Raw genomic sequence first — 27,187 nt, forward strand, 5'->3', positions numbered from 1 at the left:
GGCCAACGTATATGGAAGTGCAGAGATGTTAAGGGGGGATAAATTCAGCATTCAGTTTAGCAATTAGAAATTCACTGGTGGGACTTCCCTCATGGTGCAGTGGTTAAGAATCCGCCTGCCAATGCAGGGGACACGGGTTCGAGCCCTGGTCCAGGAAGATGCCACATGCCGGGGAGCAACTAAGCCCCTGCACCACAACCAACTACTGAGCCTGTGCTCTAGAGCCCACGTGCCACAACTACTGAAGCCTGTGCTCCTTAGAGCCTGCGAGCCATGACTACTGAGCCCACGCGCTGCAACTACTGAAGCCCGCACGCTCTAGGGCCTGCGTTCCGCAATTACTGAGCCTGCATGCTGCGACTACTGAAGCCTGCGCGCCTAGAGCTCGTGCTCTGCAACAAGAGAAGCCACCACAATGAGAAGCCTGCACACCGCAGCAAAGAGTAGCCCCCGCTCGCCGCAACTGGAGAAAGCCCACGTGCAGCAATGAAGACCCAACACAGCCAAAAAAAAATTAAAAAAAAAAATTAAATAAGAAAATAAAAAAGAGTAAAAAAAAAATCCATTGGTCTGTCTTAGATTTGAATGGATCTTTAAAAAAAAAAAGAAATTCACTGGTGCTATCTTTATATTTTATGCGGATTCATAGTGTGAAGGCTTTTGTTTTTTTACTTCGGAATAGTAGTTGAGTGATTAGGCTTTTGGTATTTTTACCAAAATGATAAGTTGTTTCTCAGGATGTATTGCTCCTAATGAAAAACTGAGTTATTCTTTCTCATTCTTAGAAGAAAATCCCTCGCCTCCCCTATATTTGAACTCAGGATTACTTCTAGCTAAATTGGTATGTTAATTCATTGGCCTGAAAATCAGCCAGTATGTTTTAAAGTATTTCATGAAGAGCTACAAGAGTCATGGTGATTTAGGATTTTACAAACTTTGGTGACCGTGTTATGTTCTGTAATGAAAGTATCCAGGATGAAGAAGGAAGTCAAAATGGTCTTATCTGAGCAGTCATTTGCTTTAGTCAATCCTTTGTAAAACACTGTTTTACAGTATTAACCCTAAAGGTGATGCACAAATTTAATTTGGGGATTACTTATACCTTACTAAATTGGTAGTGTAGGTTTATCTTTATGTATATGTGTGATCTCTTATTGTACTAAGGCACTAACTAAAGCGATTATCCATTAAAAAGCCATGTCCATTGAAAAGCCATGATGGTAGCGGCTCCATCATGCTGTTAAAGTAGTCACTTGCTGGCAGGTGTGTTGGAGATGTAAACCAAATTGTTCTATTTTGAATAGGGAGCTGCTTGAATGGCCATAAATGTTCATATTTGTATATAGAAAATATAGTTTTTTTCTTGAGCGTTAAGACAATAAAGTTTTTGAAAAAAATATTTTGAAGGAAAATAATGGCATAGGTAAAGTAAAGCTTGAAGGTGTATTCTCTTGCATGTTTTCAACGCAACGCAGAAATACATTTTGTGGTGCCATTGAGAAGGTTCCCAGAATCAGTGGTGTGAATACTTGGCTTACTTACCAAGTCTAGCTCTTTACAAGCTTGAAGGGAATGAGAACTTTAGTAACATGGTTTGTCATGGTTGAATGCTGCCATTAGGTATCAGGAGCATATTAAAGAGGAGGGTTGGGCTGTTAAATATCGTACTCACTTGTTAAGACAAGATAATAGTTGAAAAATCATAGGACAAACTAACCTTGTATACTTATTAAAGAAAGGGGCCTTAAAGTATTTTTGATTCCTTCATATTAGATTTTCTTTCTTCTTCTTCTTCTTCTTTTTTTTTTTTTTTTTTGATGTGGACCATTTTTAAAGTCTTTATTGAATTTGTTACAATATTGCTTCTGTTTTATGTTTTGGTCTTTTGGCCGCAAGGCATATGGGACCTTAGCTCCCCAACCAGGGATAGAACCTGCACCCCTGCATTGGAAGTCGAAGTCTTAACCACTGGACTGCCAAGGAAGTTCGTAGATTTCCTAATTAAAAATTCTGTGGTAGTTAATAAAAGTCAAACTTCAGTTAGAATTGTCCTTCAATACATATGACTATGGAAGCTTTTATGTTAATTTCAAATTATTTTTTCAAATGGTTTTATTTCCTTTATCATCCTTCTTTAATATTCATTTCTTAACATCTGTATGAGAAAGTAGCCCTTATATGCATATTATAAAATGGAGGCAGTCTGACTCGACCATTAAAATTTTTTTCTAATGTAATAAAGCTGTGAAATTACCATGACCCCTAGTATTTTATGTTAAAAGGGCGATTTGTGTTATGTTGGAGATAACAAGCCTCTTACGCTGAGGCTTGTACTGAAATGAGGTTTTCTATAATTCTATGAAATTGTTGTTTGAGTTTAACTTTTTTCTTGAGGCAATTTTGTATCTTATAAGATTTTAAAAACGAATGTGAAATGGAATCTTTAATCATTGTTTCAGTAAATGAAGTCTGTGCTCCTCAAAATGTGAGCTCTGAACCCTTTGGGACTCAGCAATTTTTGTGAGATTTACGACACTTCTCATAAAAGCTTGAAGCAACCTCAGGAAAAGTGAATTATAATGTTAGGAATAGATATACATTTGTAAAGTTATCCTTGTTTCTTACTCCAAATAATTGTATCAGAGTTCATTCCACACCACATCTTATGTGCGTATTGTAGAGATTCAGTGGTTCTGGGTTGAGCTGCAGCAAGGCTGTGCTCAGTGATGGAGCTCAGGAATATAATAATTTTCAACCAAGGTGAAAGTTTCATGTCTCATTAAGTAAACAATTAAGTCACAACCCACAGAGATTTATCAGTGGACTATTCCTATATTATTTCAGATATAAACTTATTAATTTGTACCCAAGGGCTCAAAAGCAACAGAGGCATTGACAGAACATTAAGTTCCATCTTTTTTTTTTTGTTGTTAGCTTCTGCTTTATAACAAAGTGAATCAGTTATACATATACATATGTTCCCATATCTCTTCCCTCTTGCATCTCCCTCCCTCCCACCCTCCCTATCCCACCCCTCTAGGTGCATTAAGTTCCATCTTGATGTCACAGGTCTCTACAGTGATCTTGCTGTAAAATAGTAGTATTTTCAAGATAATTATGACTGTGACTAACTATGAATGCTGGAGATGAAGAGAATATTCCCACTTCCAGCAGCATCGGTGGGTGGGTGGGTGGCCTTTAGGCTTTGGGCTGTGATTCACTTCATTTTGAGGGTGAAGGAAAAAATCTTTATGATACTTTTTTCCTCACTGATTTTTTCTGCTTATGTGTTCATTGAAGTCTTTTTTTAAAATCACATTTTCAGTTTTCTGTTGCTTGTCATTTACTAATATTCAGAGCAATGTATGATTTTATGGCATGTATGCACATTACAGGGGTATTTTTTCAAATTCATTATTTTTCTGTATGCTTTGAGCTAGTTTCTTTTTTTAACTGAAATATATTTCTACATGTACTATGGTTACCTCCATAGGAATTTTTTCAAATTTATTTTGCTTTGTACAGATTTTTACTACTGTATTTCTTTTGTATATGTGGCCTATAGGAATTCATTCAAATGTATTTTATATTATGTCCTGTTTTGTTAGTTGCTAGTTTCATCTGAAATATAGTACCATTATTTAATACTATATGTGTGATATAGGATTTTATTTACCAGTAAGATTATTATGCTTTTTTCCATGCTAAGTATCTGTTGATCTAAAATACTTAAAAAATAACTTTGTGGTGCTATATTTTATTTTTAGGTTAGTAGACTGTCATTGCATATCCTGAACTTGATATTTCCAACTGGATTCTAGTCTACAGTATATGAACCAAACAATTACTTTCCTCCTACAAAATCACTTTAAAATCACTCTCAAACATTTTATAAATTGTTTGCCCTAGTTCCTTACATCTTTGAAATTCTTCAGAGAAACAACCAACTATCTGTATGCGTGTGTGTGTGTGTGTGTGTGTGTGTGTGTGTGTGTGTATTTGAAGGGGAGGGGGGAGGAGGGGAGAGAGGAAGAGAGAGGGAGGGAGATGGATGTGGCTGCACTGGGTTATTTCCCACGTGACAACAATTTGCTTGAGCTGGGCAGCAGCTACTACTTTTAGTGAAGTGTGAGCACTCCAGTTTGCTATACTCAGCCCACTCAGCTAACCCCAACCCATTCAGACTTAATCTGAACTTCAACTTGAGCTATAGATTTTTTTAAATCATTGTAACTGAAGTAGTCTTCTTGTTTCTTTTCCTTATTGCGTATGTAGTTCTTTCCATTTGGAACCTCTTTCCCTATTGAAAACATTCTTCAGTGATCAATTCCAATTCCATCTTTGCACGAAAACTCTTACAGTTTCATATGATTGAAAATCTGGCTTGATATTGAATGGAGCAAAAAAAGGATTTGTTTGCTATGAACTGAAAAATGCCTCCTCAAGCACTGCTAAATCCAGAGGCTCAAGAGCTGTCATTAGGATCTGGTATCTCTCCATTGCTAGACTCTCTTTCCATGAGATGCCTTCGTTCTCAGATAGGCTCTCCCCTTGTGGTGGCAAGACAGTGGTCGCAGGCTCTAAGTTTTCATCCTCTCAGCTGCAAATCCAGCATGAAAAAGAACTTGTGTTTTTGGTTGCTTAAGCAAAATTCCCAAGATTAGTGATGATTGTATCTAATTAGCATGGCTTGGGTCAGGAATGCATTTTTGAACCATTTTCTGTAACCAGGAGGATGTAGTGTTTTAGATTTGCTCAGCCTAGGTCACGTGCCCACCCCTGCAGTTAGCTCCAAGGGACCAAGGAGACAGATAAAGGGGAAGAGATGATTACCAGAGGAATATGGGGATGAATGCTGGATGACAAAAATGGTACTTACCTTCACCTTCCTTGCTTGTCCTATTGCAAATTCTGTGTCCCTCTGCTAAACTTCTCTGATACTGATGATCAGCAGCACATATAATATTCTGCTTTGTATTATAGTCATTTGTTTATTCAGTTATTTGCCAGACATTTATTTAGTGCCAGTGATTTTGCAGGCATTGTGCAAGGGGATGGGAATACAAAGATAAAAAAGACACATCAGTTGCCCTTGGGGAATTCACAATACAATATGTATCATTTGTTTCCCAACTGGATTGTAAAGCTTAGGGTGTATCAGAAATATTATTGTGTTCCCCTATAGCATGTTACAATATTTTCCACAAAATAGACTCTCGATAGATAGTATAAAGTTTGTGCATGCAGCTTATTAAAACGTAGTTTCATTACTTCAAACTTGCTAGGTGAATGAATCTCAATTTGTGACCATCTTGTTTGTACTCATACCTGAAAAGCATTCCCACTATACCTGTATGCTTCTCCCTTGGCCTGGCAAGAAGCATGCTATCTCTTTGACAGGCTCCTATGGAGCTTGGTAATTCTTGTATCACAGTTACTTGTTGGTTTATCTTGGCTCCTGTAGTAGAACTGGGTATTCCTGAGGGCAATGAATTGCTTAATACATGTCTGTTGATTTCATTCTGTTGAATGATGGAAATGTATGTGCTTTGATCGCGGGAAACAGTTTCAGTTCTTTTTTCACTATCTCTTTATAGTTTATTTGTTCATAAGACTTTGTCAAGATTTTCCCTCAAGTTCTCATTTATGTTTAACAGGCAGATTGGGTTTTGTTCTTCATTCAGTTTTTTATGTGTACATTTTGAACTGGTATTATTTTAATACCTGTCACGAAGTCAGGGTTGGTATTAATAATCAGAGAGGACTTACATCTTTGGAAAGCTACAACTATCTTTAGGATGGGTAACATTATAGAGTTAAAATGAATTCCACTGACTGGCTGGGTGTTATCCAATCTGAAGTTAACATCCCTCGTTTCTATTTTTTCTGCAATAAAATTCAGGCTTCTATTTCCTGAGGTCTTTGTAATTGCTAATGAAAAAAACTTGGTGTGCTTTGAGAAGGCTAAGAGCCCAGATCGAATATTGGCCATATGCCAGGCACTGTTCCTTGCATATATTATCTTTTAAATCTTCCCAACAATTTTATGAGGGTAATACTATTATTATCCCTGTATTGTAGGAGGTAAACTGAGGCTTGGAAAGATGAAGGAACCTGCCCAGGGTCACTGACAGAATTGGGCCCCTAAACCATGCATCTCTCATTGCAGAGCCCATGGTGTTAACACCTGGAAAGCACAGAGGCATTTAAAAACCCCAAATTCATACCTTGCCACATATTTCCCCCTCCCACCACCCTGAAGGTTGATAGCATCTTCGTGCTGGTAATATATTAAACATTTGCTGGACTACGTTTCTCACCAGTATTCCCAAGAAGACAATTTTGTGTATTTCTTTTCATCTCTTGTGTAATAACAGGGGTAGAATATAGTCAACACATTACCTTTCATATCTCTAAGTATCTTTAATCCTTTGACACAAACAAAAGTCATTGTAATATATGCAAATATGTATTTTTCAACTGTGGTAGTAAATTTCATCACTTATTTCAAACATTTATTCAAGTGTTTAAAAAACTTTTATGTGCATTATAAAAAAATTTAAAAAATCAATAAAAGTGCAGATCAGAAATTCAAGTGCCTCAGAAACCCTGCTTCTTAGAGACCACCATTTCCATCATTCAGCAGACTGCTGTTGGGTCTATGTCTGTATCTATATCTAATATATACACTCCTGCATGCATACCATATATAATTTTCTTTTAACGGTTATATACTATTCCATGATATGAAACATGGCAAAATGTAATTAACCAGTACCCTTTTGAGTTATGTCCATTTTTTTTTTCATTGCATGGAACATCAGTATACATATATCTTTATACAATACAGTTTTTTTTTTTTTTGCATAGGATAAGTGAATAGAAATGAATTTCCCGAGGCATGTTTTGCATTTTTATATATGTTGTCAAATTGTATTCCAGTATATATTGTATTAACTTATACCCCATCAACACTGTATGAGTGCACTGTTTTTTTACAGCCTTGCTAGCATGAGTTATTATCATTCTTTTTAATCCTTGTTCATCTTATAAATGCTGTAAATAATATCTCTTTGTAATTTTAATTTTAATTTTAATTTCTTATGTTATTTAGTTTTGTTGCATTTTAAATCTTGAAATTTTGCATGATAAAACCTTGAGACTGACTCTTTCTCTGTGAAATTGAGGCCATGACAATTCTAAGCAGACCTAGACATTTTCTCTGGCTTTTAAAAGTAGAAATGTTTCTTCCTTCTTTACATGGTAGAGTCTAATATACAGGTAATATTGTATATTCTTGATGGTCCAGTCATTGTCACAACATTATGATAGCTTTTTGAACAGCCTTATTTTAAAAGCCATTAGGTGCAGAATGTTTTAACCTGGTGGGGTATATCTTTTACCCTTAGAGCAAAACTTCCATATCATCTCTGATATTTTGTGAAAGAATACCTGGAACTAAATGTGGCAGCCCCTATGTGATATCTGAAATTGTACTGTAAACACAGGAGAACCCCTATAGTATTCTCAGCTTTCTTCTTTACATTCAAGGACTTTGAATTTAAATCAGCCCATTAGGCATTAGTTGAGTTTGTAAGCTTTACTATGCTTTTTGGTTATAGGAGAAAATTAATATTTAAAATTTTTTTCCATTTACTACCTTTGTAGTGCTTGATATTACTATGCAGTTATATTTTATCCCTCCCCCCACTTTTTGCCTGCAGTAATAGGTGCTAATTATTATATTTTACCTCTGTAAGCATGTTCTTGCCTTTTAGGAATACTTCTCTTAGAAGTTCCTTCCTATTTTTCTTTGACTTTTGACAAAACTGTCTCTGAACCTGCAGGTTTAAATAGACAAAGGAAAAAGCCTATGTTGTTTATTGTCTTTCCAGAAGAGGGTGTAGCAAGAGAGGAAAAGAGCAACTGTACTATCCTATTCCTCTTCATATTTGGCATCTCTTAAAAATTACAGATGACGGAATATTCATCATATTGAAAAACACTCCTACACTTGGAATTCATAAATAATATTGTCAATTAAATCCAAGATGTTCTGTTAACAGGAACCAAAAAGTAAATCTGTCTCCCTCTAAAATATGAAGATCATTGTCCTATGAGACAACGATGAATGGAGAAAACACATATTTAGGACTGAAATGGAAGTCTTGGAAGGAAAAATCTTTTAATTAAAAGCATTATTAATCTCAGGCAGATTCAGAGCATCCTTTAATTGTTGCAATGGATCTATGGCATTTACGCATCAGAAAAAATAAACTAAATTTTGACATTTGATGCATGAGAAAATATTCTTTTTTTTTGGCCAAGAAATTTATTTATACTGCCAGGATTTAAAAAAAAAAAAAAAAAAAAAAGGATGGATTGCTGCTTCCTAGTACAAGTCACTAATTTCAAGTTTTTGCCTTTAAAAACAAATCTGCGGGCTTCCCTGGTGGCGCAATGGTTAAGAATCCACCTGCCAATGCAGGGGACATGGGTTCGAGCCCTGGTCGGGGAAGATCCCACATGCCGCGGAGCAACTAAGCCCGTGTACCACAACTACTGAGCCTGCGCTCTAGAGCCCGTGCACCCCAACTACTGAAGCCCGCGCGCCTAGAGCCTGTGCTCCGCAACAAGAGAAGCCACCGTAATGAGAAGCCCACGCACCGCAATGAAGAGTAGCCCCCGCTCGCCGCAACTAGAGAAAGCCCGCATGCAGCAACGAAGACCCAACACAGACAAAAATAATAAATAAATTAAATAAATACATTTATAAAAACAAAAACAAATCTGCTATTGTTTCTTTCACATAAGAATGGTTATTATGTCATCCAGAAACACTAAGTTTTATTTGTTGAAGATTCTGATTTTAGTATTAAGCATGTAGAACATAGCAATGTTTGATGCATTGTTTCCATTTTCTCACTCTACCCTTTGAGGCTAGCTAGTTTCTGCCTCAGCTACTGTACTGAAAATGACTTCACTAATACAACCTAGTTACATCTGAAATGCAGATCCCAGTATGCCTTTTCTGTTGCTGTGTTCTGTTGAGCTCTTTGAGGCGTATGTTGTTGACTGCTCTCTTCTTGAAACCCTCCTCTCATGACTTTCAAGACACTTTTGTCACCTTGTTTTTTTAAAATTCTACTGACCTTTAAATATTTGGTCTCCCTCAAGGTTTATCCTTGTTTCTCTTTATTAGTCTCTTTTTCACAACGTTTCCCTAAGGGGTATCATCCTCTTTTCTACATTCAGTTATTGCTTATTCACCAGTGAGTGAATCTTCGTCAGTACTGCAGACAGCCCTCCTGAGTTCCAACCCTCTGTTAACAACTTCCGACTGTTTATCACATATCCCCACCTCATTATTCAGTCTTTCTAGAGCATGGATGATTATCTAGCACTTTCCCTCAAATTTGTACTCACTCGTATATTTCCTTTACCATTTAATGTTATTATCCTCCATCTAAGTTCCTCAACCTAGAAACCTTTGGTCTTAACCTTAATCTCCATAATCTTTAAGAGCAATAAGCAAAAGTATGTAATCTGTGCTAGCTATAGTTGTTATTTAAGTTGTTAATATTTTGTTTGAATTTAATAAAATTTAAGATATTAGATTTTATGAAGTTTTCTGAAATCTTAACTTGATTTTATTTTTTTAATTTTTAAGAATATTTATTTATTTACTTATTTATTTGACCGCCTCGGTCTTAGTTGCGGCATGCGGGATCTTTTTTTGCAGCGCAAGGGCTTATTTGCCCCGTGGCATGTGGGATCCTAGTTCCCTGACCAGGGATAGAACTCACGTCCCCTGCGTTGGAAGGCGGATTCTTAACCACTGGACCACCAGGGAATTCCCTAACTGTGATTTTTAAAAAGGTGTCTTTAGCCAGTCCTTTTCAGGAAGGCTGGAGACACGTTCTATAATTTTATATTGAAAGTAGAGAGAAAGCATGGCTTATATAGGAAATTTGATTACACATAGTTTTCAGGATTGTATTTCAGAAAACAAACTAGTTATTTTATATATGAATATTTATATTTGTAAAAATAGATGCTATTATATATGATATAAATATATATTATAATAGTATATATAATGTAAATATATATTACCAAATCTGCACTGACTATTGAAGTTAAGTAAAGATCTGGCCAATGAAGAAAAAAATTTAATTCTGCATGCTGGTATTTTCTTACAAAACCAGTTTATTGTTGAAGCAGAGGGAGTGCAATTTTTATTCTGGTTGTCTTTGAGGACATTGAGCAGGCATATGCTGTTCTGTAAAATCGTTACAAATAGACAAGAAATGATTTGTTCACAGCTAAAGTTGTGGGGAAAATGTTATCATTTCTTGGATTGTTGTAGAAACAAGTATTAGAAAAGCTTTTACAGAAGAGAAAATCTATATGATTTTCATAGTCATGGCTGAGGCTTTGCTGATTGTGTGGAAATTGTCCTGTCTGCATAGGCAGTCTGTGTGTCCAGACTTCAAAATGGTCTAATTTTGAAGACCCTTCAAAAACGATAACTTCCTTCCTTTTTTTATTTAGAATCAATTTATTTTGAATATGTCCTTCTGACATTTTCTAAATAAAAGTAGAAGGTTAAATCATCCAAGGATGTCCTAGAGTTCAAAATATACCCCTTCCCCCAACATATACACGCACACATACACACAGAACAAAACACCAAAATGAAACCTTTGAGCTTTCTGTGAGAAATTTAGTCTTGGTAATTCATACTTCCTTTGAGGATTGATTTTGTTCTCCTTTTGATGAATTCTGACTTTCTTGTTCCATGGCTGTCATCTCAGTTGTTTAATGATTTATTTTTCTTACTCATAGAATTGAGTTTTCCAGATAATATAGCTATACCTTGTATTGGTGTCAAGGTCAAAATCTTTTAATTTTATTGATGGAACTGTTACTGTAACCTGAGGATCTCTTGCTGTATATTTAAATCATGTCGTATTGCCTAAAAATGGTCATATCTTGGCTTTTGGTCCAGCAGATACTTTCATTAAATTCCTTTGCTACATCTAGTTTACTTTTCCTTGAGAGAAATATAACGGAATAATACCAGCATCATGATTGCAAATAGATTGTTACCATGGCAACCCGACAGTTTTTAATATTAGAATTTTCTTGTTAAAGCAAAACTTATGACATTGGGGACCTTTCCCTGACTATAAAAACTTTATGGTGTCTCTTCTAGTTGGCATTACTCTGTGTCGGGTGAGAAAACTGTTATTCTTTAACAAGAAAACAGTTAAACACTTTCTTTGCTCATTAACCCCTCAGCTACTATGTTAGGAAGACCTATGCTTTCTCAGCTGTAGTCCCATTCTTTGGTGTAGGGTTTTTCATAATTAGGTGCCAGTGAGATTTGTAAGAGACAATAAGTAAAGAGAATCACAGTTTCATACTTGATACCAAAGAACTTTGCCACTGACTAACTGCATGAGTGGTCTTGGGAAAATTGCTTAGATTCCCCGGTGCTGGTTTTAAAAATTATACGTGGGAATATTAATCCCTGTCTTATTTGTCTTATGTGAAGTAATACATAAAATATTACTGCCTTTTATTTATAGCAGGGGTCGCCAACCCCCAGGCTGCCGACGGGTACCGGTCCGTGGCCTGTTAGGAACTGGGCCGCACGGCCGGAGGCGAGCAGCAGGCGGGCGAGTGAAGCTTCATCTGCCGCTCCCCATGACTCCCCATCGCTCGCATTACCGCCTGAACCATCCTTCCCCCCCCAACACACACCCACCCGCCATCTGTGGAAAAATTGTCTTCCGTGAAACTGGTCCCTGGTGCCAAAAAGGTTGGGGACCGCTGATTAATAGTGAATATAGGGATAACTAATATGTTTACACCATATTGGGTTTATGTATTATCTCATTTAACTCCCACAATAACCCTGTGAAATAGATGTATTACGCTCAATTTATATACGAAGACATTTATAAGCAGAGAGCTTAATTGGTTGGCACATAGATCTCACAACTATTAAATATCTAGGTGGATTTGGAAGAAAGAAAGAGTACTCCTTCTAGTTCCATTGCTTTCCCTGCTAATTCATGTGCCTACCATGGTAGCTGGCATATAGTTGACACTGGATATTTGTTGAATAAGTGAACAAAGCTGAGCTGAATGCTTCTTGGAAATGTAAGACTCAGTAAGACTGACCACTTGTAGGTAATTTCTTGAAGGAAATTAGAAATTAGTAATTCTTCAACAGTGCAGGCCCTATTTGTTTCTATATGTTTCTTTATAATCTCTCATTCATTAGGCCTTCATCAGACCTTGTGAGTGGTACTATGTGTCAGGGACTTAGGTATGCAGAGATGAGTAAGACAGCCTCTGTAGCCAGTGGTCTGGTTGATAATTTGGGTAGTCAGACCCTTTGGAGGGCACATGAACTCCTTCAAGTGTATATGATATTTCCATCAAGACAACTTTGTTATTAAGGCCTAGAGACTGGTCCTTTCTTTGACCTTTTATTAGTATTTAAAAATAACAAGAAATATATGACTCTGAAGTTCTGAATAAATACAGTTTGACATAGACTTCTCAGGTGTTACAGCCATTATGCCAGCTGCGGAGTTCAAGCCAAATTATTATTTGTTCATCTTACAATCTTTTTTCTTTTTTTAAACTTCCTTTATTAAAAGGAATTATAAGAATTAAGCAATGACATATTTTACAGGTGAACATCATAGCTTGTATCTACAAGAAGTATAAAAAAGATGCCCATGTTTTAATTCCTCTATTGCTACTTAACAGTTGTGAATATCAGCTCTAGGCCCTAAAAATCAAGATGAAGAATGAAATACTAAGGAAAAGCAACTTCTTCTTCATCACTGGGTATCATCTTACATTCTTTGAAAGCCATTTATTGAGTGCCTGCTATGCTAGCCGATAAACTATTGGTTCATTTCCTCAAATATGAAGTCACAGTACTGTCTACTATTCATAGGAGACTCTTGCCCTTAGAGCACATGGGAAGGGCATTACACTCAGGCTGTAGGTGCCTGGGAAGGCTCTGGGAGGGTCTTTGCAGCTAGATAAATTGGGGACAAAAGTTATGAGGCAGAGAAGCAGCATATACCAAGGCACAGATATACAAGATGTTGCTTGCGGGAAGCTGGCAAGCAATTTGGTATGTGCAGGAGGCAGGGACTTGGTTAGAAATGAGGCTAACGATAGGCTGGAGCCAAGGATTGGGCCTTATCTTGAGGGAGACCCATTTACACATTCTTAAGTTGACAAGGGACATGGGATTTGGTGAGTGAGATGTGCACTTCAGAAAGCTCTTTCTTTCTCCGCTTGGAGGATGTTTGGAAGGAGAGTAAAACAGACCAGGAGACTGCTGCAGTCATCAGGTCAAGAAATGATGTGGTCCTGAAGGTCTGGACAGTTGCAAGAGGCAAGGAGAGCCAGCAAGCAGTGGAGCACCTGCCTCCCTCTTCAGCTCAGTCTTCTCTGCTCACTTATACTTTCCGTCTCAGCTCTCCTGCATCCCATGCAGTTCCAGAGTGCACCATGCTTCTTTGTTTCTCTCTGCCTTTACAGGTGTCATGCTATTGGTTTTTGGTGCCTTCCTCTCAGAACTTTAACCTGACCGATTTGTGTTTATGCCACAAATCTGTTCAAGCATCCACTGCTTTGTGAAGCTTTTCCCAGTTTACCCAAGAGGAACTCATGTTTCTACCTTTGGGCTCCCCCTATGTCATATACATACCTCTTTTGCTGTACTTCTATTCATTCATTTGACAACTATTTATTTCACACTACTATGTGCCAAGCACTGTTCTAAACAATGGGGAAATCAGTCAGTCCAAGCTTCTGAATTAATGAAGCTATCTAAGTTTAAAAAAAAAAGCAGGATTTTGAGCAGAGAAATGATTTGATCTAATGTCTCTTTTAAAAGGGTCACTTTAAAAGGGTCACTCTGGTCAGAAAGAGAAAAACAAATATCGTATATTAATGCATATATGTGGAACCTAGAAAAATGGTACAGATGAACCGGTTTGCAGGGCAGAAATAGAGACACAGATGTAGAGAACAAACGTATGGACACCAAGGGGGGAAAGTGGCGGGGGGGGGGAGTGGTGTGTTGAATTGGGAGATTGGGATTGACATATATACACTAATATGTATAAAATGGATAACTAATAAGAACCTGCTATATAAAAAATAAAATTCAAAAATTCAAAAAAAATTTAAAAAATAAAAAATAAAAGGGTAAAAAAAAAAAAAGAAATGATGTGGTCCTGTACTCTGGCAGTAGTAGCCATGGCTGTGCGAAGGGAAGAGGGAAGTAATGAGAACATTTGAAGAAGGTAGAGTTGCTAGCGCTTGGGGACTGCCCACTGTGGACGTATTAGAAAGAAAGAAAGAAGTCAGAGTGGATACTCATGTTTCTAACTCGGCAGACTTGAGGCGTGAGTGGTGGTACCTCAGAAAGACAGTACAGCCAGAGGAGTTGACAGTAGGGGAAGAGAGAAAGAGGAGAGGGAGTTGCATGTGTAGATCGTGAATTTCATTTTGGATGTGTTCAGTATGAGATGCTTGTGGGACATCCAGGTGGATGTATTCTTAAGGGATCTGGATATGTGCAACTGAATCTCAAGAGTGATTTGGATAGGAAATTCAGACTTGAGAATATAGTATATATTCTCAAAAAATAGAGAGATGATCGCTTATTCTGTGGAGGTAGAAATAATACAGGGAGAGGGTGGAAGCAATGAAGACAGGAACAGTATGGATGGAACCCTGTGGAACAGGAATATTTAAGAGGCTAATTGAAAAAAAAGAGAAGCCAGCAAAGGTGATTGACGGAGACGAAGAGTCAGAGGAAAACCTAGAGAGAAAGATGTCATAGAAACCAAGGGAGAAAAAACATGTCATGATTGAAGTTAACAGTTTCATGCTGTAGAGAAGTCAATTAAGATGAAGACTGAAAAGTGTTAATTGATTTCAATAGTAAAGAATCCTTTAGTGAGCTTTGCTAGAGCACCTCAGAGTCATGAGTGCTGGATCCTAAGAAATTGGGCTATGAATAAGAAAGAATAGGATGGGGGTTAGAAAGGTAATAGTAGTTTTTTGATTGGTTGGTTGTTTTAAAGAGTTTTGAACTTGGGGGCCAGTAAGGATGCATATTTTAAGGTAAGTGGAGGAGATGGTGATTAGTGATGAAGTGAGATTTCTGAGAAGGTGAGAGCAAAGGAATTAGCCTTGAGTCTTGGGATAGGCACTTCCCCTCTGAGACTGTTGTGGGTTGTCACTATGCAGGCTAGAAAACTTACTGGAGTGACCTCACCAGTTGGAGAGCCTTAAAATGCCCCATGTCCTCAAAAGTGGAAACACATGTGCATATGCCTATGTTATACTACTTGGAGGTCACGGTCCCCTAATTTTTTAATTCACCTTCCGATAATAGCTTAAAAAAATCACAGTTTAATAAAAAGTATACCTTGACCACACTTATATTAAAGTAGCCTTCTAGAAGCACCAGGTGCTCTAAGGTGCCAGCGAACCATTAAAAGTACATGGTAAGTGTAGAGGAGAGAGACGCGAATGATTTGTTGTGCAAACTGACAACCAGCACAGCTCAGAAGTGGCCTGCCAGTGCTGGGCCTCTCGATAAGGTTGCCTACGAGGTCGTGGGCCCACGACTGTCTTCAGGGGGTGATACGATATAGTTCAGGGATTCACAATCCCTTCCTGGTGAGGAGCTGCAAATTGGCCTCATGATTACCACCACGTGCAGAATAGTATCAAACGTGTTCTAGTTTGTCCGCAGTGCTTTCCTAGTACAGATGCGGTAAGAAAGACAGGCAATTACTCACCAAGTGTGGCAGCTGAATTGTTTTTCTTTGTAGTCCTCCTCGATTTCGTCTTCAGGTTTTCTCAACTCAGGCTTCAGTTTTCAATCTTAATACCTAACATCAACTAAAATTACTTTCTTGAAAATGGTTATCCATTGACTTCTTTCCTTCTGTTTTATCATATCCCCCCACCCCCACTCTCCCTGCCTGATCTCCCTCTGTCTTTGCTCAGCCCCTTATAAGGTTGCAGACTGCTGTTTGGGCCTGACCTTTTTACCCCCAAGTGATCTCAAGTAATAGGTTGACAATACCTGCTTGCAGTACTTTGTGTAAGGGAGACTTGTAATATGTCATACCGTTTACTGTGTCACATGGTTTATTATAGCACATACCTGCAAAAATTATATTGTACTGTGATGGAGTGACTAGTATGTTGGAGTAGATTTTTATTAGCAATATATTTGCCCATATAGTGATCATATCTTTTTAGTACGTGACAGTTATGGTAAGTTTAAGGTACAGACATATTGATTAGTTGTGGGAGGTAGTAATGACTCCTTTGCTACCTACCTGTATGATAATCAAATTCATTTTTTTCCCAAGACCAATATTTTCTTCTTTCTATTGTAATTAGCTTTCTCTTTCTGCAAGTTAACTCTGATAATAAATACTGAATACTTGGCATGTTTTCTCAAGTATGAAAATAAAAACTTAAACGTAATGTGTAAATTACAGCTGAACATAGGTACAGACATATGGTTATTAGTGTTGCTTAAATCATTGGGACTTCTTGTCAACACTGTTACACATGTTCCCAAAGGGCCTTCAAGTTGCTTCCTTTTCTGTCCCCTGTAAATAAAATAAATACACTTTAAAATGCATGAATTTCAAATTTGTTTTGCCCTTTATTTGGAGGTCCACATATAAACAGCAACAACTAGTACTGAGAAGTACACATGCACTGGGCTTGTTAGATGCCTCGCAGTCTCTAAACATTTGGTCTAGTGTTTCTGGCTAAAAGCCAGCAGCAAATTATACTTTCCGTGCAACTAAGTTCACTCTCTCACTTCTCAGAGCATGATCTGCAACATGTACTCATAAGACATCAAATTTGAATTGTAAATTTGTGTGTGAATATTATTTTACAAGTAGGCAGAAAAGAAACCAAAGGGGAACATCTTCCTAATTTGTTAGCAAGCTGTACACATAATTTGTAACTGATGCTCATCTTGACCATACAGTCAATATTCTGTAGTATATGGAAACACCAATAATTGTCAAATCTTTCTTTTCTTTTGATTAAAATCACTTTATTAACCTACATATTTTCTGTTGTGCTTAAAAGCTTGCTTAATTGTACCATCATAAGGCAAAAAATAGTCTTATTTTTTAAACAGGGGAAGTTAGTTATTTTATAAAGTGGAAAATTGCCTGTTTAAAAAGAAGTATATGACCTCAGATTTATTACTACTTTTCTTTCGACTGCTCTGTATTTGGTGATAGGGTAGTTGATGATGAAGATATCAGGGTGGTAAATTATGAAGATTGTGTGTCTAATTATGTGTGTTTACTTCAGAATAAAGCTAGATTCCCCCCCTCCCCGCCACCCCCCCCCCCCAGTCTGGGCAAGGGAAAAGATGGAGTGGGAAAAAAAAGAGAATACTATAGAGTTTTCTTTATTTTGTGAGGTGTGCGTGCTTTTGTTCCTTCTGTCTTGGTATTTGTGGTATTGCTTATTAATATTAGGAAAACTGAACTCCTGACACTTGAAAGAAAAGCAGTGGAATGAAGAATCACCAAATGGCTGTGGCCTTGACAGTGTATTGATGTATCTGAAACTCTCACCCTCTAAGTTAAAGTCAAAGTTAAGTCCTGAGGTTTCTTATAAGCCCGGTTTTAACATTAGACAAGCTTTTGTTTTTACAGGTGCACTTCATTTGTGAAGAAAATTCCTGTAGAAAAATCATACCTTTGGAGTTTATAATTTAAGAAATTAACCATATATTCTCTTTCTGGGAGCTTTTGCTCCCTCCCTTAAGCAGTTTCCTCTCTGCTCACATACCAATATAGTTAACTTTACTGTACTGCTTTTTCTTCTATAACTGGATCAATCACATAAGTTTTGAATATCATTCAAACATCCCCTTAAAGTATGGAAAAACGCACTTTTGGTCACCAAGGAGATGGCTTCTTTTAGATCAGTGTACTTGATTTTGCTAAGTTATCATTGTTTTCTCCCCATAGGCGCACACACCTATTGTGATAAATATACAGGTGATTCTCATCATCTGCATTGATAGTGTGGGAATTATTTTTAGCAGAGTGGCTCCCTATATTCATAATATTTACAAGTGGCCCCAACTGAGGGAGGCTTCCATGTAACTACTGACCTGGGTCACCCTCGATTATTGCTTTGAAATCCTGTTGGTGAGTCTGTGGCCACTACTAGAGGCCACGTAAAATCCCTTCCAACTACTAGCAGCTATGAATAATAGCACATTTACTGAGCATTTACTATGTGCTGTGCACTGTGCTAAGCACTTTACTTGAATTATCTTGTAAAATGTCCATTTGAGATCCGGGTCATTGGGTGGTAGATTCACAAACACTGTTAGATCTGCAAAGAAAATGTAGTATCAAAGTACAATTTTCAAAAAGTTAGAACTTGACTCATAGAAATACAGAAAGAAATATGTCAGTGATTTATTAACTTATTAACAAGGGAACCCGTAAAGGTTACTGCTGGCTCCAACATTAAAAAAAAAAAAAATATATATATATATATACACATACACACACACACACACACATATATCATGTCTATGTATACATATTGTATCTACATATATTGTATCTACATATACATATTGTATCTACATATATTGTATCTACATATACATATTGTATCTACATATACGTATTGTATCTACATATACTTATTATATCTACATATATACAAACATTTATATATATATATATATAATAAGATTTCTGGGTTGGAGACAAAACTGGTAACGTTCTACAGTCAGTAAAACTATAACTTTTAGGGTTATTATTTCTCTTGGACCCAAACCTACAAGTAACTTGCAGTTCCGCAGTGTCTGCACTCTAATGGAAGAGTACATGACAAAGTCAAATGCAGGGACATTCTTCTAGAGAATTAAATAAACCTTGGGTCAGCCTTAATAATGGTACCCCAATAGGACACTGAAAGAATGTGTGGCTCTCTCACCTTTTGCTCTTTTTCGATTTTTGGGTAATTTTAATAACAATGGCTTCTTTCTATTCTATAATTCCTCACTTGCCTCCACCTCAGCCTGGATGGGGTAGGGGTAGGGTGGAGGCATGCACACAACTAGGACAAACTTGGCAAGTCATGGTACTTCTGTTTCTTCTAGTTTCGTTTCTCTTGGGTAGCGCAGCTTCTTTCAGGTAAGCGCTCAACCCTTGGCATCTTCTCCTTCCTGTGTTCTCCGTGACTGTGGGAACGTGGCTGTCCTTTGGGCCTATTGGTTTCTGCTCCCGGTGGTTTACATAGTCTGGTCCCTGACTGGCCTTGGCCCCTGTTCTCGTGATCTCTCCACTCTGGCCCCAGTCTCCTACTTGCAGCCATCCTGCCCCAGTCTCCACATTCCTCCACAGGGTCACAAGATCCTCTGCACAGTCTACACACATGGCTGTAGGGGGCCAGGAGGGCACTGCCGGGTTTTCCTTCCTGTTCTGTGTTGGTCACAGTTTTGAATCAAATGGGAGGTTTCTCTTAGAGCTGTCATTCCAAAGCCAGGCTACATATCAGAGTCACCTGACGGTGCTTTAAATATATTATCAATGCCTGAGTGCCTCACCCCAGACCAATCAACACGGGTGGGGGTGGAGTCAGGCATGAGGTATGAGGTCACGGGGTGAGGGGGGGAAGCTGGGGCGAGGTGAGAGCGTGGCACGGATGTGTACACACTACCAAATGGAAAATAGCCAGCTAGTGGGAAGCAGCCGCAGAGCACAGGGAGATCAGCTCGGTGCTTTGCGATGACCTAGAGGGGTGGGATAGGGAGGGTGGGAGGGAGGCTCAAGAGGGAGGGGATATGGGGACGTGTGTATAAGTATGGCTGATTCACTTTGTTATACAGCAGAAACTAACACACCATTGTAAAGCAATTATACTCCAATAAAGATGTTAAAAAAAGAAGTTCCGAAGGCGGCCCAGGTGGTTCTAATGTGCAGCAATGCTCAGGGAATCAGGTCACCACCAGTGCTGAGGTTCTTGTGCCTTCTTCATCCCTAATTGTTAAAACTGAAGTTTAAAGAATTTAGAAAACACAGTCTCTCCTGACAAGACTTGGCTTTCAGTAACGTCTTGTGGTTGATTTAAAATCATGGTTTCTGGGTTTCAAAACTGATCATTTTGAGGCTTTCTCTTTGTATTCAGGTTTCAACAAACTTGAATATCCCTTAATATGCCCTTAATATTCAACAAACTTAAATATTCCAAAATGCAGGCAGGGTCAGGTCCAAGGAAACACAAAAAAGCAAAGCTAACTGAAGCAAAGAAAGTGGTAACTGAAGCAAAGATAGATTTAGTATAACTTGCTCAAAGTCACTTAGCAAGGGATGGAACTGGAATTTGAACCAGATCTTCCAGCCGTGTTTGGACGGGGAAGTAAGTTCTTCCGGTGTCCTGACTCAACAGATAGGATGCCAAATACATTTGTGGAAAATATAAACTATTATAAACTATTAGATTAGTGATTAGATCATAAGCTTGTAATGAAACTATAAAATGAAATCTTTAGCTCCTCTGACCTAACCATTACTCAAAATAGCATTTATCTGAGAAAAACATTTCTAAGTTAGAATACCTTTGGACTGTAAATATCAGACTTTTGGGGTTTGTCTTTATTAATATTTTCTTATTAATTAATATTCATGGAGTTCTAAAATGATTGTTGCTTTTTAAAATGTGATTTTATTATATTATGTCTTGGGATCAAGTATTTTCCAAAGATGTACCATTCCCCTTTTATAATGATGGTCAGTGGTAACAAATTTTCCCATTTGAATTTGTAATTCAAAAAGTCTGACTACCAAACATTTGAGAGGCAACAAATCTACTCTTTAGTCAACAAATATTGAGTGTCTGGTATGTGCCAGGCCGTCTGCTAGGTGCTGAATGTGCTGAGATGAACAGAAACAGTGTCTCCATATTCATAGTTATATTGGTACATTATTACTACGTACAAATTCCTATTTTTTCTATTCAACTCTCTATATAAGGAGTTGGTAGAAAACAAGCAGTAACAGTCTCAGATGTGAGTACAGAACTTGTATCGGTCTTGTGTTATACTCAAATTTACACTGAGTGAAAACTTGGGGAATTAATTTGTATGGCAAAATTTCAATCAATTTGGACTTCCCAAGATGGTGGAAAATACTTGTTTGTAAGAGGCATTGTTGGGGGCAGGTTGGTGATTTATGATGGTCAGGTTAAACAAACAAACAAAATGCATGCAAGTGTTAGAAGGCAAGGTTTTATTCCTATTCTTCATTAAGCTTTTTGTGGGGGAGAGACTTCACTTTAGAGTCAGAAACCCCAGATGATGGAAGATTTGCTCGCATTTCATGACATTGGGAGAATTCATCTTGTAGACCAGGTGACTCTTGGAATATGCTGCAGATGGCCAAAAGGAAGCTGAAAGACTTCTGAGTCTGCTGCTGTCTTTGTTCTGCATTTACAACACAATACCAGATGCTAGATGCAGAAGTACTGCAACATTTCCTTATTGGGAAATCTTAAGCTAACAGCTAAAGTATTGCTGATATGCAGCATCTGACAGCCTTATATGCCAGTGTGCAGCATGTTCACCAACACTCTTGATACTGTCTCTGAGGAAATGCTTAAGGCTGCACGTGACATGGAATGCACCTCTCTAGCAAAATTTCATTTCTAAGAAGTACATGTAGTCTTCTTCAAGAGTAATTTATGTTTAAAACAATTTTTCTACTGGTTGGTTTGCTATTTTATTTAAATATTGATGTGCTGAATTTAAATGCTTGACATTAATCTGATATAAACACCTCCTTTTGTTATTTTTTAATCAATTATTGGAAAATGGACTGTTGTGAATGGTGTATCTGAAGGTTGTGTATAGTTACAGTTGTCGTGGGGTCTGAAATCTGGAATGTGCTCTGGTCTTTGTTTATGACTGGATAGTGTGAAGAGTGGGAGATATAAACTCTAAAGATATGGCAAGCAGACAACCTTGTAGATTTCTGTGAGTGCTGTAAGCTTTATGTACAAATGATCTTGTGCTTTTGATCTTATAGGTGTGACCATTATATTTTTTTCTGGTCTCACAGAAGATGGTGTCATTTAGGGACCAGTGGGGCAGAATATTGCAATTTGGACCACATTGGTTAATTTGAGACCTCTAGTTACCAAAATAAGACATAATCATAAATATTATATATGAACAGGAGCTTCATTTATGTATGAGCAGAGGAACATTTCTTGAGGTGCTGATTATTGGCAAGAAGGGGAAAGGAAGGAAGGAGGGTAAAATAGACTCATTTAATACATTCAGAGCCCAGCTTAGCCAGAGTGAGGATTCAGAGGTCCTATCTCTTTGTTAAGATCGAGAGTCGAAGGCAAGACTTCAGGAGGGAAGTCATATAGCGGTTGTGATAATGGTTATAGCTTATGCTTATTGAACACTTATGTACCATGTAGTACGCTAAGCTCTTTGCATGTGATAGCTTGGTTTTACAAAGGTAATCTTACTGTATTTGATTTAGAAAAGTAGGGGACTTGCCCACGATTACAGTTGTGGAACTTCGATCTGAACCCAGGGCCCATAAGCTTGACCACTGCTTTGTATTTTCTGGGAGCTAATGTTCCCACAGTAAACTTTAGATTTTTACGGTGGCCATTGTTGAGAAGAACCCTACTTCCTCTGTCTCATGTTTTACTGTACCAGGGAAGGTGCAGGAAGAGGGGGTTAAATTCCAGTCTGTCCCTTTTAAGGAATGATTTTGCAGCAGTGGTTTGGTGTAGGGTAGGACAACATAGAAAGTATTGACAATACTGAGAATCTGGGGTTATTCATTCCTGTTTGGGGAGAGAGATTGCATCCTCGGTTTTACCTTAAATCATTAACAAGCACAACAAACCAGATTCATGTATAATATTTTCTACGTGGTTTTTGACTGTTCAGTTATTTTAGTCATGAATACATTTTTACCATTTTTCCCCATAACATATGTTGAAGCAGAAGTCTCATCTGCTAGAAGCAGTATTAAAAGTGCTTACATAACAATAATGTTGATGCACAAGATCATTTGTATCCAAACAAAGAAGTTTAACCACTGTACTTCATTTATCTTCATCTGTCTCTAAGTGACAAGAAAAGAGATGTTGAAAAATAAGGGGAGGTAGGAAAAGAAAACATACATTAACTTCTTGGGAACATAGTAGAATTTTTGAATCTCTACATTGTGTTTGTTTTCATGATTCTCTTTTCATGGTTTTCTTCTTTTCTTCTTTTCCCTTCTCTTAATAGGTTTCAGGTTCTGTTAAAGTCCAGCACCTGTGTATGTCATCATCTTTTGATGCTGGAGTCCTTTTTCTATTTGGTTTTTAACTGGATAGTGTTAAGCTCTGTTTCCATAACGTTCTGTTTAACTCATGTCTTGGGATTTTCTCCTTTTCTTGCCACAGTTGAGTATGGGTGTCTATGTTCAGGAATCAAAACTCTTTTTCTCCTCTTTTTTCCTCCACTACTTTCTCATACTATGAGCTTAAGCACAGGTCATGCTCATAGTATGCATTTAGAAGCCACATTTGTTCAATATTATCTCCATTCATGTATCATGCAGACATTTTTTTGAGTACATACTATATGCCAGGTACTGGAGATGTGCTAGGTTCTGGGGATACAAAAATGACAATGACATGATCCCCTATGCTTAAGATGCTCATTTTCTTGTAGAGAAGAAACATCTGTTTAAAACAAAAACATTGTAGTGTAGTATACAGTTTTCCTCATCTATGAACTAAGCATAAGCATAAATATAACTGTTTCATAGAGTTATCAAGTGAGGTAAATATGATAGTGTCTGGAAAACACCTAGCTGCAGTCCCTGGCACATAGGAGATCGTTAGTAAATGGCAGCCATTATTATTCATGAAGTACAATGGGTTCCTAAAGAAGAAGGAGATAAAATTTTCCTGGGCTTGTTCAGTAAAGAATCTTAAGTGAACTCAAGCCCATGAGGCAGGCTATACCACCAGCTCTATGGTAGCCCTACTTCCTTCTTACTTTTGTAGTATCCAATCATATGCTAGAATTTAATTCTCAAATGTATCTTTTTAATGACTGGTAAGTGCCTGTGAGTACCTGGAGGGCAGGTGCTGTACTTCTAAGTATCTCTGCTTTTCTGTGTTCTTCCAGAAATCTGTAATAAGTGTTTGTTAAATGAATGAATTTGTAGAATAAATCAGTAGGTTCTAGGAAACACTTCTATGGAACACTAGGGTGATTTTAATTGTTAGGTCTTTGCAAATAAAATAGCCAGACTGAAGCAGGCATCTTTCCACTTGAAATTGTGGGAGTAGCCCTTCTTTTCCTTTGTCATGTTTTTGATATGGGAATCTGATCAAATGCAGTTTCAACTATAGGATGCAGTTGGGTGTTGTCGTATCTGACAAATGCAGAAAAGATGAGGCCAGCAGGGGTCAGTTTAATACCAGCTTAAGTTGCAAATACAGTACTTTTTTACTTCTCTGTAAACTGGAATGAGAATAGAAACTGAAATGTACAGTCCAAATGTAAGCTTTTTAATACCAAGCTATAGTAGAGAATTGCCAAAAAATTAGGTAGGAATATTTAACCATTTTTAATGAATGATAAAGACTACTAGTGACACAAGATGAACGATGGAAAGTAGATGGTTTAGCTCTCTTTTTTCTGACATGGCAGCATAGGACTTTCAACCAAAGTTATTTTCCTCACTGACTGTTCTTTGTTGGCATATGCCGGAAAAAGCCTGGAAATATCATGTGCATTCCTTTGATCTTAGTTACTTGGTAGGCTTTATAATGTAATACTTTAATTTATGCCTATTTTTTTGCTAGCTGGCTATAACAATAAACCAGCACTACTCATAGCTTGCATATGAAATGTCAGTATTTCACAGTTATATTTATAGTAAGAAACTGTACGTGAAATAATGACTTCTGGACACGAAACTTAAAGTAGAATAACAAAGGAATATATACATATATAAATTAGCTGGAGGTTACCTTAGAGGATTTGAATGGCCTTTTCTTTGCAGCCAAGATGTATGGGTTGACATTTATAAGACTAGGCTCTCAAATGCTAAGAATACAATGTGTGCTAAAATTCAGAACCCTGCCTGCTAATCTTAGTTACTGAGAATAAGTACTCTTAGCAGATAGAATAGTTGTTTTCTTGATGTCTTAGTACACTTTTTTTCTAAGGTAGTAGCTGCTTGTTACTATAATTGTTGAACTAAATATTCTTATGTTAAGACTGAAGAATGTAGGACTGTTAGACCTGGAAGACGCCTGAAGACGTCCTAAGCCTCCCATTTTGTAGCCCATGGGCAGGGCTGCTGCTGGCAGAGCAGGTCAGACTTCTTATAGTGTTCTTTTTCCGTGATACCACACTGTCTTTTTTCTCTCCGTACTGTGTGTTTGCTTGCTCACTCTTCTGCATTTTTTGAGTTTAATGCTAAATATATTGCAGAAATTAAGAGCCTGTCTTTGTCTTATACCCTTCTTTTTCAGTTGTAGACTAGAACCCCATGCTCATAAGGACTGGTCACAGCAGTCTCCCATCCTGGCTTTAATGGCTCCTAAAGGATTGTTGCGAGCCATGTCCACTGGGGCCCCTTAGATCCAAGAGAGCATGGGTCTTCCCAGAAGAGAACAGGGTACTGCTTGAAAGCGCAGTAGGTACCATGCTCCCTGCAATGCTCATAGGGACTGTTGTGAGGTCTGTGATCCATATGTGGTAATGCTTTAGGGTCTGGACATGCTGGACCAGTGTGGTGTCAAGAAGGAACACAGGGCAGCGTTACTCATTGAACAAGGAAGTGGCTCTGTGGTCTGGACAACAGACAGGTACCTCTGCCTAGCCCTTGTGTTCTGAAAAAGCCTGCTTTATTGGAGGCATTAAGGTTTTTCTTTTTAACCATTTAAGTATCTCCCTCTCTATCTTTATTAGTTTTCTGTTGTGAGTGACAAATTGCCACAAACTTAGTGGCTTAAAACGTTACATACTTATTTTTTACAGTTTCTGTGATTCCAATAGTTAATTAATTCTGTAATATCTAAATTTCACAAACCTCTGATGTATTCTTCCTTTAGTTTTATTATTCTAAGATTCACGCCTGGGCGTCTTATAATGCCTGACTTTTCTAGAAAGAACATAGTCGTATAGCAAAAACACTGATGTGAGCACTTTGACATTCAACCCAGTGTTTTATTCTGGGGCTCCTGCTTCAAGCCACTACTTTTTGATGTCGTATACTCCATTTTCCAGATGAACATGATTATTTTTTCTTTTTAAATAGCTAAATTACTGCATATTATTGAAAGCAATATAATGACTTAAAAATTTTTTCTACAACTCTGGATTTTCACTAATTCAGGTTGAGAGTCCTTCCATCCAGTCGAGATTCATCCAGATTTTATTGACTAGCCCATAAACCCTGTGAAATAAAATGCCTCATCACAGATACAGGCAGCCTGAGAGTCAATCACATCCCATGGGAACACAGCCTGAAGCATCTCTGACAGTACAGAGAGCCAGGAGCTGCCATCTCAGCCTTGCTCCCCTGCTCTCTGCTATGTAGGAATTCAGTTTTACAAGTAAGGTGCTAGAAATGTTAAGCCAACACTGTAGGCTCATTCAAGAATAATACTTGACAGAATAAATGCAAGAATCATACTGTAGTATGGGAGAAAGAATATGAATGTATAAATTAGATCTGGATTCTAATTCTAGCTCCATCACTTGCCACCAGTTATTTAACTTAGGAGCCTCAGTTTCCTGATCTAGAAAATAAGAATATAATATCAACATCACAATATTAAACTAATTCTTATAGTGATAACATAGAAGTCATTCAATTCAGTATTTCTTGAGTTATTAATATAGGTTATAGTTACATCATTAAGTGTATCTACTAAGTATAGTGGCAGAAGGAGTAATATGCCAAGAGCAGTTTGCTGGTATTTGAGAAGTATGATGTCAAGTATGTTCAAATGAAAATTTGAAAATGTTTCCCCAAAGCATTATTCATGTCAGATTTTAGAGATTTGCTATGGACTG

At 37.6% G+C, this 27,187-nt stretch overlaps 1 protein-coding gene across 1 annotated transcript in view; it reads left to right on the plus strand.

Moving 5' to 3' along the window:
- The window catches only part of SMYD3 (SET and MYND domain containing 3), a 724,816-nt gene that overhangs the window by 232,295 nt on the left and 465,334 nt on the right, over positions 1–27,187 (plus strand). The gene's annotated exons all lie outside the window — the stretch shown is intronic.

This window comes from Eubalaena glacialis, chromosome 3 (assembly GCF_028564815.1).
Source record: "Eubalaena glacialis isolate mEubGla1 chromosome 3, mEubGla1.1.hap2.+ XY, whole genome shotgun sequence".
In the NCBI taxonomy this organism is placed as follows: domain Eukaryota; kingdom Metazoa; phylum Chordata; class Mammalia; order Artiodactyla; family Balaenidae; genus Eubalaena; species Eubalaena glacialis.